The following is a 19936-nucleotide window of genomic DNA, read 5'->3' as shown; positions in this document are numbered from 1 at the left end:
GGTGGATATACAACTCTATGCATTTGTCAACAACCATAGAACAGTACACTTATTCCAACAAGGTGAAATTTATTGTTAAACTAAGAGTGAAATTTACTGTAAGCAAATTAAAAAAATCAACCGGGATGTGGGGGGATTCCAGGATGGAATGCAGACTAACAAATCTAACTGTATTACAAATACACGACATAACCTAACTGAAATGGATGGGGTAAAGGGAGCTGACCTAAGTAAATATGCAAATATGTTTTGACTTTTGACTGGCTACTGTAAGGCCGAAACAAAAGCAACTATACATAAATGCTTTATTTTAGTTGGAAAATTTTTTTCTCACAGGGGTGTAAGTTAGCAATTCTGCAACTACTTTGCATGTATACTAGGGTTGAACAAATAAGGAAACAAATTGTAGCTGATGGGAGCCAGGTTTCTCACTGTCGAAAGAAGTTACAAATAAGCAGAAAAGGCAAGAATGAACCGTGTGGTTCTAGATTAAAGTTGCTGATATCACTATGAATTCACCACGTGCCTGTGTATACACAGGTAGAAAGATACACAAATAAATATAAATTTGTATATATATACGGTTTAGTAAACATACATACATTACCTTGTCTATCTGCTCAAAGGGCCTGGGAGCAATGACACTCCATTAGCAATGAGCACCCAGATCTTGCTTTCCAAATATCATCCTTCAATAAAAGAAACCAAGACTCCTTGAAGAAACGGCTGATTCTATGACTGGGACAAGGAAAATACAAGCCTGGAGGTGCCACAAAGCAAGGAAATGTAAAAAGATTAAAGGATAGGGCATGTTTGGGGGTAAAAAGACCACTCACACATTCTGTGCAATTCTAGAAGACCCACAGGACTCAGCATATAATTGCACTAATGGCTAAAATTTACTCCAAATGGCACAGCAGGGTTACACAGCAGATCTTTAAGGGAAAACGACACATTGGGCAGAGTCTGGAGAAATCTACCCACAGGCTTTCTATACTTTTCCTCCACCCAGGAGGACATACACCAGGTGGGCTCCCTTTTCTGGCAGGGAAAATGCAGTGGCACATGTGTAACCCATTTGAGACTCAGAGTTTAGGGCTTTTATTGGGGGCTAGTCATGTTGCCATTCCATTCCCTGCCTGGCAACTACCAAAATCCCAGGCTCTCAGAAGGGAGCAGGTGTTCAATGCCTTAAGTGGGCAAAACAACCTTACCAGTGTAGAGAACTTTCCATGTCAGAGTCAGGAATTTTTCACAAGCCAAGTTCCCAGATGCCAGCCAAGGGCAACCTTGCAAGCAGGCCTTCTAAAGATATCAGCCTCTGGCCTGCTCTGTTAACTCCTTCCTGTACAGGGCATATCGGAAGGACATAGGAGCCAACCTAAAACCACTCCCATGGCCAAAATTGAAAAAATTTGAACAACAAAATAAATAATAATAGTATTGGATTATAATTCAAAGAATAAAATAGATATCCATGAGTCTATACTGATATAAATAAATGAATGAAACAAACAAACAAATAAATTAGATGGTAGGGGGACCAAATCTTCCTTACAGAAGAATTCCAAATAAAGAGTGTAGAAAGAATCAGGAAATTGAAAATCACCACGAGAACACCACAGTGATAATGGCTACAAGCAAGATCCCCTAAAATTAGTAGGTGAAACCAAGGAGAAACAGAATATTTGCACGACTTCAAAGTATCTCACCAAAAAGAAAATTTATTAGTCATTGTGGTGGTTTAAACATATGTCCACAAATTCTTTGATACACATACTTCCAGGACGCGAAGTCTAATTCCTTTCTCCTTGAGTGTGGATTGGACTTAAGGATTTCTTCCAACAAACAGATTATGGAAAGAGAAAAATAGTAACTTCACAGTAGAGAAACAAGGCAGACACCAGCTTAATCAAGTGACCAAATTTAACATCTTCGGTAAGAAGTCATGTTGATACCATGTACCCCAATATGATGTGATGGGAACGGCACTTCATCTCTGTGATGTCATTTCCAAAATCCATGAGTTCAGTCTAATCATGAGAAAACATCAGAAAAACTCCAATTTGGGGATATTCTACAAAATATCTGACCAATATTCTTCAAAATTGTCAAGGTCATGAAAAATAAGGAAAGACTGAGAACTATCACAGATTGAAGGAGACTTAGACATAATGACTGAATGTAACATGGACTGGATCTCGGAACCAAAAGTCTGTAGTTTAGTTAATGGCGCTGTACGAATGTCAATTTCACAGTGTCAATCATTGCACTATGGTTGTATAACATGTTAACCTTAGGGGAAGCTGGATGGAAGATATCCATGAGGCCTCTGTACAATATTTACAACTCTTTTGTAAATCTAAAGCTATTTCAAAACAAAACAAAAAAAATTTAAGCACTTAGGCTGGGACATACTAGTTGCTAACTAATGTTAGCTTCTCTTGATTAATTTACTTGATAATCATCCCCAGAGGGTGATAGTGCTGGGAAATCTCTCTTGTTGCCTTTACTCCAAATACAAAGTATGTTTCTAAGGATGAGTGATTTTAGTAGTACTTATAGGCTTGCAATTTCCAGAGTGCCAGCATGACTGGAGAATTGGGTCCAGAGAGTGACCACTCGGAGGCAAGATGAGCTAGCCACACATGCCCCTGCAGCAGGCCCTAACCCTACCAGCTCAACTCCCCAAGGCTGTGTTCTTAAGGCTGTTTGGAAGTGTATGACCCAAGATGCCAGAGTCAAACCAACACTGAAGACAGAAATACCTAGAAAGGAGACAGTGTGAGAAGTGTGGCAAGTATGGGCCTTACCACTGGCCCTAAGGTTTCTAGATATTACTAACTTCAATAGTGGTTAATTGAGAGGCTGGTGAAGGGTGAAGAGGCAGCTTTGGAACATGGAGTAACTGTAAGCTATATTGTATTCCTATGTATGCTTCATCTTACAGTAGAATGTTTGTTTTTCTCTCATTGGAAAAGAACTTTGTAGTTTTACCCTGGCTAAATTCCTTCCTGTTCAGTGGCATTGGAAAGCTATAGTGAAGTAGTTTTTGCTTATTATTTATGTTCCTACCTGTTTCCCAAAAGGATCTAAGCTGGTTCATTCCTCAAACATTTTTGCTAACCCTAGGCTTTCATTCTCTTCCAGACCATCTGTTCCTCTTCACCATGAAGTCATAGTACTAAATTTGTGACAGTACAATCATTTCCATGGCAACAGGATGTGGTCTTCATCACTGAATGCAGATTTCACTCTGACCAAGATCAAGCAGCAGAAAGACTGGGGAGTGTATTACGACATTTTCTATTCTTTTTCAAGTTTAGTTTCTCTCTGAAATTTTTACTTTTAATTCTAAAATCATATACTCAGCCTGGATGTGTGTTTTTGCATAGTTTGCGTATGAAGCATTGGTCCAGTAAATCATCAGATATGCAAGCTAAAAAATAATGAGTTGAGAAATATCACACAAATCTACACACACACACACGCACAATGATGTATAAACTCTCATGAAAGTGGGATGATTAGCAAATGCCTTTCTGGTTTGTACAGAAGAAAAGAGAACAAGGAATCCACTTAAGAGACATGAAACTTCTAAGCCTAAGAAATTTGCTTTGATGACTGTGATAAGCAGTGCAAGGAAGCTGACCCAGTTCCTACTCAATGGTTTCCTTATCTTGCTTAGGACAAGTAAGACATAAAAGAGTCTTCCCGTGTACGTGCAGACCTCTCCAGAGGAAGATAGACAGAAGGGCAGCTTTATTCATATAAATGACCAAAACCTGGGTATTTTGTCCATTTGCTTTAATCTCACACAGCTTACTTACAGAGTCTTTGGAGAAACTCCTTAGAACACCATTTGCGATTCCATGGAACTGAGTAAAGGGCTTGAATTTTTAAGAACACTAGTTACTAGAGTATCAGAAGAAAATACCTGATTGGTGCATTAGCCTAGCAATTTTATGCGAAAGACCGTAACAGGCAAAGACTGTTATAATGAGGCTACGCTGGACACACCACATAATATATATATAAAAGATACGTTATATGTTAGACATCATATAATATCTTATGTGTATGTGTATATCACAGAGAAAAAAATGTAACAAGTGAGAATGGACTATATTCCCTCTTACTCTGTTCTCCCCGGCTTCCTTGTTGAGTTGATGGGATAAGTAGCGGCAGACAATGGGGAGAAATGGTGATAAAGGGTAGAAGGAACTGGAGGAGAAGCTAAAGTGATGCATATTAATTTTTAAAGGGATAAGAAATTACCACAGTGGAAAGGAGCGGAAGGGGACAGAGAAAGGAGGGAAGCCAGAGATGAGGGGAGAGATTGAAAAGCAGAGACAGGGTGGTTGGACAGCAACTGCTCTGCGGTCTGGGGCTTTGGGGAAATAAATTGGAAAGGAGGATTTTAACAAAGTTCTACTGTTGGTTATGTGGTGTGATTCACCACTTTGCTACTTCTTCACGACTTCAGTGAAGACAAATTATTTTTTAAAGCTCTTTAAGGATGGACTTGGGATTCTTTTGAATGAGGTAAAATGTTCAGATGGACACTAAGGCTGGAGTAAGCCCTATTCTGGTTTTACTAATATATATATTTGAGGAAAATAATCAGCAGTTTCTATCTCTTACCCTCAGAGAATATGTCGGCCAGAGCTGCCCCACTCTCAAGTCATATCGTACTCATAGTGGGTGCTGGCCACAGATGGGTGGCATTCTATGGTCTGGAGTTTCTACCTTTAGTGAAATTTAATTTTAGCCTTAAAGGAGTTAGGAATTTAGTTGAATCAAACGTGGAAGCGTAGAAAAGACACTATTATTGCTTCAGGGAGGCGTAAGGCCAAGACCTGGAGCTAGTTTTTGAGGCCTAAAAGAAGGCAAGACCAGGTTATGGGGCATCATGACACCTAAAGGACAGGCCTCACTGACAATGAGATGGTGTATTCAGGTCTGCTCCAATCTGACACTGATGTCTCTGGGTCTTGTTACAGATTGTAATTACTTCAGAAAATGCAGAGCCTCCTGCTTGTTCTCCTGCATACGGGTATGGTAACAAGTAAGGAAGACCTTGCATGAAGGTCACCATCACTTTTGATGTCATCAATAGTTTCCAAGTATGACCATCATAATGGAGGATATGTAATGATTCCCGAGAGGTAACACAAGATGAAAATGATCATCAGGATAGAAGTAAGAGGCCAGGGCGAGTAGAAAGGATCAGCTATCCCCAAGAGTCCTATATAATATTAGTCCCTAAGATGTGCTGTGATTTAAAAAAAGGTTCTATGGGAAGATAATTTTGGGCACACTGCATAATCCTTTTCACTTAGGGAAATACACACGATGTTATAGCCTCTGAGAAGTCCTACCAAGAAAAAAATCCTGCTTAAACTGTTGTTGCCCAAACTTATTTAATCATGGAACACGTTATTTTAGCCACATCTATTAACATCCAATGGCTAGTATTATTCAGAACATACATTGATTAGTATTGGGATAGATGATGTGTATGAAACCATTTTATAATAGCTTATACTTCTCTTATAGCTAAAAAAAATACTAAAGGACATAAGTCTACTGTCAGCCTATACTCAATTACTGTGACTTTTGACCTTTCTATAATTTCAATGCAGGGCTTTACCCTACCGTACAGTCAAGGATTGCTTCATAAAAACTGGGTGAGACTTGTATTTGGCACTCACTGCAAAGTTGCATGCTTTACTTCATTTCTCCTAAATGCTCAGTACCTTCATAACGCCTGTACTCCCCAGGAACTCTCATCTGGCTTAATCTCTAGGACGTAAATTTTCCTTTGCAGGGTTGTATGCATCAGAGTTTTTTTAACTCCCTCCCACCAAAACCAACCTCATTCCTCAGGAAACTTCTTTCTGCTAGGGAACCTACAAATAAACCCATCCTAACGTTACCAGGCTAGCCAGGTTACATATTTGCTGTGTAACAGGGGCTTGCTGAAAATATAATGCCTTTTTCCTGAAAAAGGAGGTTCAAGGTAGGGATTTCCAGAACTGGAGCAACTTAGCAGGAGGAAATGTTTTGGGTTAGTTGGGTCTTTCATGGTCCACAGATTGTACCACTTGAGGTCACCTCTTGTCTTTACAGGAAGGGGACTCAATCTGCAGAATGATGCTCTATTTGAGGGAACCATGCTTGACTATGTGGAATATTTCTTTTCCATAGTCCAAAAATTGCTGATGCAGTGTTTCATAAGTAATATTAAGTGTGGAGGAGTATCTTTTTACGTTTAATGAATAAATAAATGGCTATCTGCACGGCTGTGGATTTTTTTGTTTTTAATTCTTGTTTAGTTGTGAATAGATAACACACTCACATGCTACAAAATACACAGGGCACAAAACAGCATATCATTAAAAACATGTTTCTCGGGGCTGGCCCCGTGGCTGAGTGGTTAAGTTCGCGTGCACCGCTGCAGGCAGCCCAGTGTTTCGTTGGTTTGAATCCTGGGCGCGGACATGGCACTGCTCATCAAACCACGCTAAGGCAGCGTCCCACATTCCACAACTAGAAGGATCCACAACGAAGAATATACAACTATGTATTGGGGGGCTCTGGGGAGAAAAAGGAAAAAAATAAAAAATAAAATAAAATCTTAAAAAAAAAAAGTTTCTCTCCTTCCTCTGCATCTCAGTGATCCTGTTTTCTTCTCCAGAGGCAACTATTATTACTAATTCCTTAAATATCCTTCCATGGATATTCTATGTATTTACAAGCACATACATATTTTCTTTTTTCACACAGATGATAGCACAATATACATATTCCTCTCTACTTTGATTTTTTTCACTTATGAATATATCTTAGATATCTTTCCATATTAGTCTCTGGAGAGCTAGTGGCTTGGTTATTTTAACAGCGGCATGGTGTTCACTGAATGCCTGTGTCATTTTATTTCACCATTCTAATGATATATTGTTGCCAATCTTTCATATTGTTAACAATATTGCATCAAATAGACTCACTGAATAAACACGTCGAAATGGAATTTTGTCGATAGGTAAGGGCAGTTTTACTTTTGAAAGATATTTCCCAATTGCTCTTCATCACTTACACACCCATCAACTATTTTTGAGTGGCTACTACCTTAAATCTTTATCAAACCAGTATTTTATCAAATATTTTTATCTTTGACAATTTGATGGGGGGAAGTTATATATAATTTTTATAACGTGAGAACCAAAGATAACCAGGGAAGTGACAATTCTGGATAAGTGTAAAGAGCATTAACCTATCTTTTCCATTGGTGATGTGGGACAGAATTTCCCATCTTACTGAACTCAAGAACTTGTCCCTAAGTAGACAGGTATTGAATTAAAATAATAAGTTGATCTTAAATCAAAAGTGATTTGAGATTTAAGTAGGTTACCTCAAAAAGTTAAAGACTCTTTTTACCGAGAGGTCCTTACACACACATAATTCTGGGCTTGACACTTCTGGAAGTAGGGAGAAGACCATAACCTCTGGAGGGGTTTCTAGCTTCATGATGCTATGACTTCTGTAACTCCGTGGATATATGAAAGTATTGAACAATGAGCAGGATACTTTCATTACTAATCCATCCATGATTACACTTTATAAAATAAAGGGAAAACATTTCCTTAATGGATCACTAAGCATAAACCAGGAGAAAAGGAGGGAGACCCCAGTTGACTCCACTTCCAATTCACTTCATCCTCCTGGTCCCGTGACCACACCCAGGACCTTAAAATCCACTGGGGCCATTCAGCGTCACAAATGGCAAATTCACACCTGTCACTATCTGACTACAACTCCTAGCCTTCCAGCTACCTCATTCCATTATTCTTGCCACACTTGTTCTCTCAATTTATTAGGCCCCCCCCTTTTCCTCTTCCTTCCCTACCCAAGACAACTCACACTTCCCCCCAGTGAGTAATTTATCTACATCACTATCCATTCTCACTTTCTTCTTTCCTAACATAAAAATGCAGCATAAACTCAGATGTTTATGAAATATTTTATTTTTCTATGAATAAATTCAACTTCAATTACAGACCCCATTCTGACATTGGCAGAAATATAATCTTGGCTGATTTTCTCTGAGTAGTATCTAAATTTCAGACTTTGGGGATTGCGTTATGCTATGGGGGTGGACAGGGTTTTGGGGACCCACAGCATGCAGACTGCAGCCATTGTCTAATTTCACTGGCAACCGGCAGATCACCGTCATAAGTCATCCGTCAGCCCATGCTAGGTACTGCTGGGTTGTCACCTCATTCAGGCCCTTAGGGGGATGGGAAGTCATTCCACCGCTCCATGGGCCTGGCTCTGGCCCATCTTCCTAGAGATTATTCAGTTTTTCCTCGTCCTTCTTTAATGAAAACAAAATTTTAAAGTACAAACAATAATATAAACCATCTACGTACTTATCACCCCAAATGAGCAAGTGTTACTCTTTTCATATTTCCTTCAGTACAGATAAAGGTGAAATCCCCTGTGTGCCTCTCCACAGCCTTACTCCTCCCCGACTCCCTCATTCCCTAGAGACAACAGGGATTACGAATTTGGTGCAAAGGTAGTCCATGTTGTTATGCTTTTGTCTGATATATTCGTAGCCAAAAAAAAAAAAAAATATATATATATATATATCTTGTATTTGTTTTTAAAAAGTGTTTACAAATAGTATCATACTGAACATGCTGCAATTTGATGTTGCAGACTGTTTTCAAGACTTATTCATGTATTGACATAGAGTCAATTAGTTATTTTAACTTCTGTACGGTATTTCATCAAATGAATATACTATAGTTAGTCTGCTCCCTATTCATTCACCCTTTGGGTGTTTCCAGCATTTTATTAATACAAACAATACTATAATGACTATCCTTTCCTACCTCTTTCACAATCTGCTACTCCTCAGTAGCAGCAATCTCTATCTCAGTAGATGGCATCTCCAGGCACCAGACCTAGGGTCTTGGCCAAAAACCTCAGAGTCGTCCTTGAACCTTTTCCCTCACACCTCAAATCCCTGTCACCAAATTGTTCTGTATCCTGAATCCAACCACTTTTCAACACTTTCAAACAAGTCCAAGCCACCAACATCTCTTTCCTACCATGGCAATAGCTTTCCGCCCTACTGCACTCACTTACTCCACTTTACCTCACGGGCTTGTTTGCTTTCTTCCAGCGTGTCAAGCTCGTTTCTGCCTCAGATCATTGGTGTTCGCCATACCTTCTTGCCTGAAGCGCACTTTCCTCGGAACTTAAACATAGACCTTGCTCCGTCGCATTCCAAGTGTCTCCTCAAATTCGTGTTCTCAGGGAGGCCTTCCCTGTCCCTCCTACCTAAAATAGCACCTCCAGCCCCGCTCCCGTTACCCTGCCACACTTTGCTCCAAGTTACTCCCCACTCCCTGAACCAACATTTATATATGAGTATATATATTTACCCATAAGTCTGCCTCACTTTTCGTAAGAGCAGTCTTGTTCACCTTTTATTTCCAAGTCCTACTATGATGCTTGGTTCAGGTAGGAACTAGATAAATATTGATTCAATAAATGAATGAATGTTTCCTTATGCATTTTTCAATATTTCTTCTAAATTATGTACCTAGAGGAGGAGATTCTGGATCACAGAACGTGTGTCTTTTCAACTGGACAAGACGTTTCCAAATTGCTCTCCTAAGTGGCTGCACCAATTCACACTTTCACCAGCAGTAGGTAAGATTTCTCACTTTCATATAACTGATAGCCAACACTTGATATTGTCACATTTAGAATGTTTTCCCATTTTGATAGATGCTTTAACTTACATTTCTCTGATTACCGGGAAGGTCAAGCGTGTTTCCTTTTTACCTATTTTTCTATTAGGTTGTTTGTCTTTTTCTTATTTATGAAAGTAATTTATATTGTCTGAATATTAATCCTTTGATATATATGTTACAATTATCTTCTCTGAGATTGTGGCTTTCCTTTCAATATTGTTTATGGGATATTTTATCAAATAGAAGTACCAAATTTGGAGGGTTCAAATTTATTAGGCTTTTCCTTTATAATTTGTGTTTTTGATGTCACATTTAAATAACCCCTCCTTCCCTTGTGATCATAAATGTGTTCGCCTATAGTTTCTCCTAATACTTATAAAGTTTTTATTTTGTTCCAGGTTTAGATCTTTAATTCACCTGGAGTTTAATTTATAGCAGTGGTTCTCAAAATGTAATGTGGGGATACCTAGGAGTCGCCAAGACTCTTTCAGGAGGTTTGCAAGGTCAAAACTATTTTTGCAATAATATTAAGGCATTATTTGCTTTTTTCTCTCTCATTCTCTTATGAGCAGTGGAATTTCCCAGAGGCTACATGACATGTGATGATGTCATCACTCTGATGGCTAATGGAATGTGTGCTTATGCATTCATGTGTTTTATAAACTTCTTAGTTTTAATTTCTAACATGGTGTCTTAGTTGGTTTGGCTGCTATAACAAAATAACACAGACTGAGTGGCTTATAAAAGCAGAAATTTATTGTTCACAGTTCTGGAGGCTGGAAGTCTGAGATCAGGATGTCAGCCTGGTTGGGTGAGGGCCCTCTTCCTGTAGCAGACTTCTCACTGTATCCTCACATTGGGGAAGGGGCTAGGGAGCTCTGTTGGGTCTCTTATAAGAACACTAATCTCACTTATGAAGGCTAAAGGCCACATCTACTAATGCCATCACCTTTGAGGGTTAGAATTTCAACATATGAATTTGGGGGGGACACAAACATTCAGACCAAAGCATATGGTAAATATCAACAGATGTAACCCACATAAACAAAAACTCTGTGGAATCTTGGTAATTTTGAAGAGTATAAAGGAGTTCTGAGACCAAAAAGTTTGAGAACTGCTGGCATAAGCTATGAGATAGGGCTCTAATTTCATTTTTCTTAGCACGGAAAGTCAGTGGCCCCCAAGTTCACTAGGTTGTAATGTTTCCTCTGTCATATGTCAACATCCCATATGCACTTGTGTCTACTTCAATGTTCTTTATCATATCACAACACTGCAGTATCGAATTACTCCAGCTCTATAAGGAATCTTCCTATCTGGAGGGATAAATCACACTTCCTTGGATTTTTAGAATTGCCTTGGCTCTTCTTAGATCTTTCTCTTTATAATTAACTTTAGAATCCGTTTGTCAAATTCCACAGAAAGTCTTGTTTGGATTTTGACTGACATTGCACTTAATTGTGGAGAATCATAATCCTTTATGACATAGATTTTCTGTTCTGTGAATTTAGTATCATGTATTTTTTTATTACAATCTTCTTTTTTTTTGCCCTTTGGTATTTTAAAGATTTTTTTTTTTAATTTTTCCTTTTTTTCTCCAAAGCCCCCCAGTACATAGTTGTACATATTTTAGTTGTGGCTCCTTCTAGTTGTGGTACGTGGGATGCCTCAGCGTGGCCTGATGAGTGGTGCCATGTCTGCACCCAGGATTCGAACCGATGAAACCCTGGGCCGCCGAAGCAGAGCAGACGAACTTAACCACTTGGCCACGGGGCCAGCCCCCATGCCTTTTGGTATTTTAGCCATAAAGCTCTTGCACATTTTTGTCAGATTTATTCCTAGGCATCTTATTTCTGTTGCACTTGTGAATAGGATCTTTCCCCCACTATGACACAGGTATACGGATTTCCTGCTACTTAGGTATATAGGATTGCTATTGATCTTTCACACTGATCATGATTTGGCAACTTTGCTCAGCACTTTGCCTAATTTGTTTTTCTTGAAGAACCTTGTAGAGATTCTAGCTGAAAAATGATGTTGTCTACAAATATTTTATACTTTCCCTTGCTGATCATTGAATATTTTTTTTTCTCTTAAATACAAGGACCAGAACTTGTAGGATAATGTTACTTGAAGAAGTTATTACAGGCTTGTCATGTTCGTGACTTCAATGGAATTGCTTCTATAATCTCATAATTAAATGTTTTGTTACAGACTCTTCACATATAATCCACATCTAGTTAATATTCTTTGTTTGCTAAGAGATTTTGTTTTTAATTATGGTTCTTGACTTTTTAATGCTTTATCTGTATCCATTGAGACAAGCATATGGGTGTTTTCCTTAATCTGATAATAAGGTAGATTACAGATAGATTTTAAATTGCAGTACCATCTTTATATTTGAGGTAAACTTTATTTGTGCTTGATGTATCATTTTGTACACTCTGCTGGATTTGATTTCATAATTACTTTCTTTAGTATTTTCAATCAGTGTTCAAAAAACTGAGATTCATCCATAATTTTCTTTGCTTACAGAGTTCTTGTCTTATTTTGGTCTCAAGATTATAACAACTTCATAAGATAGGCTGAATAGCTTTTACTCTTCTTCTGGAACAATTTGTATGAGAGAGGATTTTCAGTTCCATTAAATTTGGTAAAACTTACATGTAAAACCACCTGGCATGGTTTCTTTGGCAAAGGAGAGTGGGAGCATAGGAAGGGAAGTATTGGGAGACTTTTGACTACTGACCTATTTCATCGATGATTAATTTCTTCAGATTTTGTATTTCTTCTCAAGTCAACTTTTTAACTTGTATTTTTCTGGTAAATTGTCAGTTTTACCTCAGTTTTCAATTTATTGAGAAAAACCACTTAAATTTACAAATTTTATAGTATAACTAATGATTTCTTAATCTCTACTCTACTGTATCTCTAATTATATCCCCTTTTGAATTTCTAATATTGCGTATTTAAGCTGTCTTCTTTTCAATGGGGCTTGCTAGAAGTTTATTTTATTGGTCTCCACAAAGAACCAGCTTTTGAATTTATCAATCAATTTTACCTTTTTTGGGTTGACCATATTTATTTCCTAGTTCCTTGAGGTGAATGCTTAGCATATCCACTTGAAATAATTTTTAATAAATGCATTTAATGCCATAAATTTCATTCAAATGACTACCTTCACAGCGTTATCCAACTTTTGCCATGAAGTATTTTCTCTTTTATTCTTTTCTAATGGTTTGTAATTTTTAGTCTGAATCATGAGTTATTTAGGAATGTGTTTTTAAGTTTTCAAACATATGAGAATTTCTAATTTAACTAAATTTTTATCAAAGAATTTGGTCTGTACTATCGTGATGCATTGAAATATCTAGCCTAGTATGTGGCCAAATTTTATAAATGTTTGAGATGTATGAATCCTCTATTTGTTAGGTGGAGGTTTTTGTATATGTGTGTACACAATATATTATAGAAATCTTCTATTTCCTGAAGACAATCCATTTCCACTGGAATAGAAGTTCAGATTGGAAAGTAATCTTAAAATGACTTTAAAATAAATACATTCACAGAGATAAAGAAATAAAATATTTAAAAAATCAAAGCTTAAGAAACAAACACAGAAGAGATAAAGAAAGAAAAAATGAATATGAAAAATAAATAGAAAAATAGACATTGTGATAAAAAATATTCAATAATTAGGGGTCGGCCCAGTGGTGTAGTGTTTAAGTTCGTGCACTCTGCTTTGGTGGCCCGGGGTTCACCGGTTTGGATCCCAGGCGTGGACCCACATACCACTCATCAAGCCATGCTGTGGCGGCATCCCACATACAAAGTAGAGGAATATTGGCACAGATTTTAGCTCAGAGACAATCTTCTTCAAGTAAAAAGAGGAAGATTGGCAATGGATGTTAGCTCAGGGCCAATCTTCCTCACCAAAAAAAAAAGAAGACAGAAAATCAATAATGAGATAAACTGCAAATTGGTCACAGTCAGAGAATAAATTTTTTTCCCCCAGGTTTCTTAGAGGTATAATTGACAAAATTGTGAGGTATTTAAAGTGTATATTGTGATGAATTGATATACATTGGTAAGGGAATTCCTCCATCTAGTTAATTAAGAAAAAAATTATTAAATTGGAAGATTATATTTAGGAATTCATGCAGAATACAGCATGATATAAAAGAGTAAACATGTGTGGCAGTTTTAAATTATGACCACAAATGCTTTGATACTCCTCCCATTAAGAGGCGGGTCTAGCCCCTGCATTCCCCAATCTGGGCACGTTTGTGACTAAGTTAGGTGGAGGTGACACTATGTGATTTCAGAGGCTGGATAATAAAAGCCCACGTAGCTTCTGCCTTGTTTGCTGGAACAGTCACTATTGGAGCTTTGGGCTGCCATATAAGTAGGATGATTACCCTGAAGCCACTACCATGTAGGAAACTCAAACCACATGGAGAAGTTATGTATAGGTCCTCCAATCTACAGCTCCAGTAGAGTCCAGCCTTTGTTACTATAGCCTAAACATGTGAGTGAAAAACCCCAGCTATTCAAGTTACTACCAGGTGTTCAAGTCTTCTTATTTGATGCCCTGGACATCATGAAGCAGAGTCAAGCTATCCCTGAAGTACCTTTCCAAATTCCTATCATACAGAATCTGGGAGCAAAATAAAATGGTTATTGTTTCATGCCACTATGCTTTGGAGTGGTTTGTTACACAGCAATACATAGATAGAACACATGAAGGATGCATCTAATTAGCAGTTTCAGAAAGAGAGAATAAAAGGAATGATGGAACTAATATTTGGAGAGATAATATTGAGAATTTTCTATAGTTCTTGAAATGAAAGCACATATTAAGTGCAAAATAATGAAAATAAATTCATACCTAGGTACACTATAGTGAAGATCCATAGCATTAAGCATAAAGAGAAAATTTCAAAAGCCACCAAAGAGAAAACACAGATTACTCATAAAAAGAATGGCAATGAGACAAAGAACTCTCATCAGCAACAACAGATACCAGATGTCAATGTAGTAATATCTCCAAAGCATGGAGGGGAAAATAACTGGCAACATTGATTTCTATACCTAGCTAAGCTATAATTCAAGAGTAATGATGAAATAGAGAACTTTTCTTTCAAAACTAAGTTTACCAACCACAAATTTTTATTGAATGAATTACTAAAGGATGTATTGCAGCAAAAAGAAAAGTGAAGTCAGAATGAAAGTGTGGTATTAAGGAAAGAAATGGTAAATATATAAGAATTGATAAATTAGATTAATAAATCTAATTATACATTGACTGCATAGTAACTGTTTTATGTTATATACTAATAAATATGGAACTAAAATTCTAGATAGCAGTAACGTCCCAATACATTTGGTAGCTAAAACACAGTCTTATTGGAGCAGAAGGATAGTTGTATTTAAAAAACTATAAATTGTTAGGAAAATAAATGGTTAAGTGTGCATTTAAAAATTTAAGAGTAGCTACTTATAGTATAGACAACATTTAATCTATAGTTTCCAAATCAGCAGAAAGGGAATAAAAAAAAAGTTATCAATCCAACAAAGGCAGGAAAGGCAAACAAACCAAAAATAAATAAGTTAAATAAGGAGAAAGCATTGTAAACAGAAAATCAAAAGTACATGGTGGAGATGGTAGATATTATTTCAAATAGGTCGTACTCATGTGGATTGGACTTCCCAGTTAAAAAACAGAGACTGCCAAAAGATCAGAACAGATACTTCTCCAAAGAAGATATAGATGGCCAACAGGCACATGAAAAGATGTTCAACATCATTAACTATCAGGGAAATGCAAATCAAAACTACAATGAGATATCACCTCACTCCTGTCAGAATGGCTATAATTAACAAGACAGGAAACAACAAGTGTTGGAGAGGATGTGGAGAGAAGGGAACTCTCATACACTGCTGGTGGGAGTGCAAACTGGTGCAGCTACTATGGAAAGCAGTATGGAAATTCCTCAAAAAATTAAGAATAGGGGCCGGCTCCGTGGCCGAGTGGTTAAGTTCACACTCTCCGCTGCGGTGGTCCAGGGTTCGGATCCTGGGCGAGGACATGGCACTGCTCATCAGGCCATGGTGAGGCAGTGTCCCACATCCCACAACTAGAAGGACCTGCAACTAAGATATACAACTATGTACAGGGGGTGGTTTGGGGAAATAGAGCAGAAAAAAAAAAAAAGATTGGCAACAGTTGTTAGCCCAGGTGCCAATATTTAAAAAAAAAAAATTAAGAATAGATCTATCATATGATCCAGCTATTCCATTGCTAGGTATTTATCCAAAGAACTTGAAAACACAAATGCATAAAGATACATGCACCCCTATGTTCATTGCAGCATTATTCACAATAGCCAAGACTTGGAAGTAACCTAGGTGCCCGTCAAGGGGTGAATGGATAAAGAAGATGTGGCGTACATACACAATGGCATACTACTGAGCCATAAGAAATGATGAAATCTGGCCATTTGTGACAACATGGATGGACCTTCAGGGTATTAGGCTAAGTTAAACAAGTCAGAGGGAGAAAGTCAAACACCGTTTGACCTCACTCCTAAGTAGAAGATAAAAACAACAAGAAACACATAGAAACAGAGATTGGATTGGTGGTTACCAGAGGGAAGCGGGGAGGGAGGAAGGCAAAAGGGGTGATTAGGCACATATGTGTGGTGACGGATGGTAATTAGTCTTTGGGTGGTGAACATGATGTAATCTGCACAGGAATCGAAATATAATAATGTACACTTGAAATTTATATAATGTTATACACCAATGTCACGGCAACAATAAGAAAAAAACCCCAGAGACTACCAGGATGAAAAATCAAAAACCCAGCTATATGCTGTTTACAAAAGATGTGCCAACTGCCAATAAAATAACATAGAAAGGTTGAAAATAAAGGAAAAAGTTACAGCAAGCAAATGAGAACCAAAAGAAAGTTGGAATGGAGTACTGTATCAGATAAAATAGTTTAAAGCAAATAAGTATTAATAAGGATAAAGAGATATTACATAATGATAAAAAAATTACATTATATTAAAAAGTGGTAAAAATAAAAAATGCTAAAAAATTGACAGGAGTTCTATCCAGCTATCCATATAACCATGAAATAAAACAAAAAGTAACAGAATTACAAGGAAAAATAAGTAGATTAACAATTACATTGGGAATTTTTAATATATCTTTATTAGAAACTCACAGATCAATAAACAAAAACTAAGTTGAGAGGCTGGCTGATGTTTTTAGTCTTAATTTGCCTTGTGTGCAAACTGTCATTTGCAGCTCATTTTAAGTGGTAGCTTTATCTTTCTACCTACTCCAGCCCAATCCCATTTTAGTGCAGCCTCCTTGTAGATCCTGAGACCCTCTGGTCCAGAACTAGGTGTCTCAGGACTCCTGTCCCTCAGAACACTGGGGAAGATAACAGATGTGTTTACTGAGCCAGAAAGCAGACTGGCACATGTCTGTGTGCACTGATTTCTCTGCTTCCTTCCAACACTCCCACAGATGAGCTGGGGGTTTTGTTTGTTTTGTTTTTTAAACTCTAGCTCAGGCTGGAAGTCATAGCTTTTCCCAAATCCCAGTTCACAGTGAGCCTGGCTGAGGAGCCATACCCCTGTGTGGGGTGCTATTGATCTCCATTACTCTGAAGGAGTCAAACTCCTAGCCAACTTCACCTGCTTTCAGACCCAGAAGACCATCAGGATCACAGCTCTAGCCCCACGAACCCAGTAAGAGCTGTGTTGCTTTTTCATTTCTGATGCCCAGAGAAGATAATCTCGTTAATGAATCCAGAAATATCTTTTAATTAAAAAAAGTTTTTATTATTGAAGTTTTTGGAGAAGATGTAGCAATTCATAAAGTGAGCTCATAATACCATTTAGCCTATTTTCCTGTGCCATCTGGATGTGAGGAACTCTGTGGACTTGCTACCTTCCTTGGCTTTACTGAGTAATGGGGGCTGAGGTTTCTGCCATTCTCAATGCCAGAAACCTGTTTAGAGTCTCTGTAAATCTCCGCAGGGCTTCTAGCTTGGGGTGGGAGGCAGAGTACAAAGTTCCCCTTATTTCTTACTCTCCTCTCTGATTTTCCGTATACACCAATTAGAGGAATTTTTATTTATTCTGGTGCTGAAAGCCTTACTCTTAAATCATCAGTCTTTGTCCTGAATTCTCTAGAGTCTATATAATTTTGTAACCTTAAGTTTTGAAATCCAAAAGGGCAAGAGATAAAAGAAAACTTGGGAGGGAGAGGAGGAAAATCTCACAATTACACTCATTATTATTCTACCAGAAAAGATATTTTCCTCTCTGCATTTGTGTCCTGAAAATCTGTCTTCTCCCATTTCCTCAGAAGCCACATTCCTGTCTACTTAGCCTCTCTTATCTCTTATTTTTCTATCCTGGATTCTTTCCTGCTGAAGTCTGTAATCTCTTTATAAGATGAAATCTCTCCTAGCTTTCTCTAATGATACTTTTTGTTCTGGAGAATATCAGTCTTTAAAATGGCAATACAAAGTTTCTCACGGTGTATTCCAGCCTCCTTGAACTGGGTCATTAAATGGAATCATCTCCAACTGTCACAGATTATAGGCAGCAAGACCCATGGATGTCCCATTCACAAGATAGAGATTGCTGAGTCTGGAAGTATATTTCAGAGGTTGCCAGGTCCCTTTCTTGTTTTTAAGATAGACAGGATCTTGTCTCTTCTTAATATCTCTCATGGAGAGTAGATTCTAATAGATAGGTGTCCAACAACTACTACTGCCACCAGGCAGTGTGCTTCTTTGCTCATCCACCTCTTCTTTCTTTTCCTTCAGACTTCTTTTTCTCTTTCTCTTTCCCTATTCTTGCTTCTTTCTCAGTTCAGTTTTCCTGCCTCTCTTTTTCTCCCTCACCCATAAATAGAAAAAAAAAAAAAATGCAAATGTTGAGGTTCCTGACTGGTGACATTCCAGAGAAATGAGGAAATACAGGTTGTTATATAATTGGGAGGGGTCAGGGGTGTGACCTAAAGTTGAGGGAAGAGGAGAAGAGAACCATAAAGCCAAGAGAAAGCAAAAAGTTTAAGTAAAGGTTAAATTTTAGACTTTTATTACTTAAATGATTCTGTGAATCCCATCTAGAGCATTCCATCTTTCTCAGGCTGTGATGGTTCCCAGGAGATGCAAAATTACCAAGGGTCAGTAATGACCTATTCAAAGATGATCACCCTCTTCAGTTTTTGTTTGTACAAAAGTATCAGTACCTAATATTACATTAGAATGAGCCTTAGGAAAAGCCTATAACAAGATGTTTTTTCAATCACCAGGATGTGAAAGCTATTACATTGATCTTTTTTTTTTAAGATTGGCACCTCAGCTAACATCTGTTGCCAATTTTTTTTTTTCCTTCTTCTTCTTCTCCCCAAAGCCCCCCAGTACATAGTTCTATATTCTAGCTGTAAATCCTTCTGGCTGTGCTATGGGGGACACTACCTCAGCGTGGCTTGATGAGCGGTGCCAGGTTCATGCCCAGGATCCGAACCAGCGAAACCCTGGGCCACCGAAACAGAGCGTATGAACTTAACCACTTGGCCACGGGGCCGGCCCCTACATTGATCCTTAATCTATTTCCTTTTCCATTTCCAATGTTACTTTCAGGCTCCCGTACTGTGGCAGATAGTTCTGGCATTCTTTAAAAACCATGACAAACAGTGAAACTTCTAACAACAACAGAAACAACAATAAAACCTATTTTACTTTTGGGTTGGTGGGAAACATTGACAAACATAAGAAATAAAAGCTGCCCATAGACAGTTCTCCTCACAGAAATAACTGCTATTAATATTTTGTTGTATTTCTGACCATTTTTTATGCAATTCTATTTCATAGTTATACTTTATACATATAGTTTTGTGTCTTTCAGGCATGTTTTAGTCTAGAATACTTCTAGCCATGGTTTTCCGTCACTTTTCTGGCCGGTTGAACTGTATATATTCCTTTTCCTCCTGGGGAATAGAATTTGAAAAAGCAAACTCTGCAAAATCTTATTCTGAAGGACCTTACAGTTGACTGGGATACTTAAGCGCATTATCTGATTGCACGTCTGCACGTGATCTCAAGGTGGAATGGTTCCAAAGATCTCTTCCACAGA

Source organism: Equus asinus, chromosome 25, assembly GCF_041296235.1.
Source record: "Equus asinus isolate D_3611 breed Donkey chromosome 25, EquAss-T2T_v2, whole genome shotgun sequence".
Lineage (NCBI taxonomy): Eukaryota > Metazoa > Chordata > Mammalia > Perissodactyla > Equidae > Equus > Equus asinus.
Note: the sequence above shows the minus strand (reverse complement) of the source record.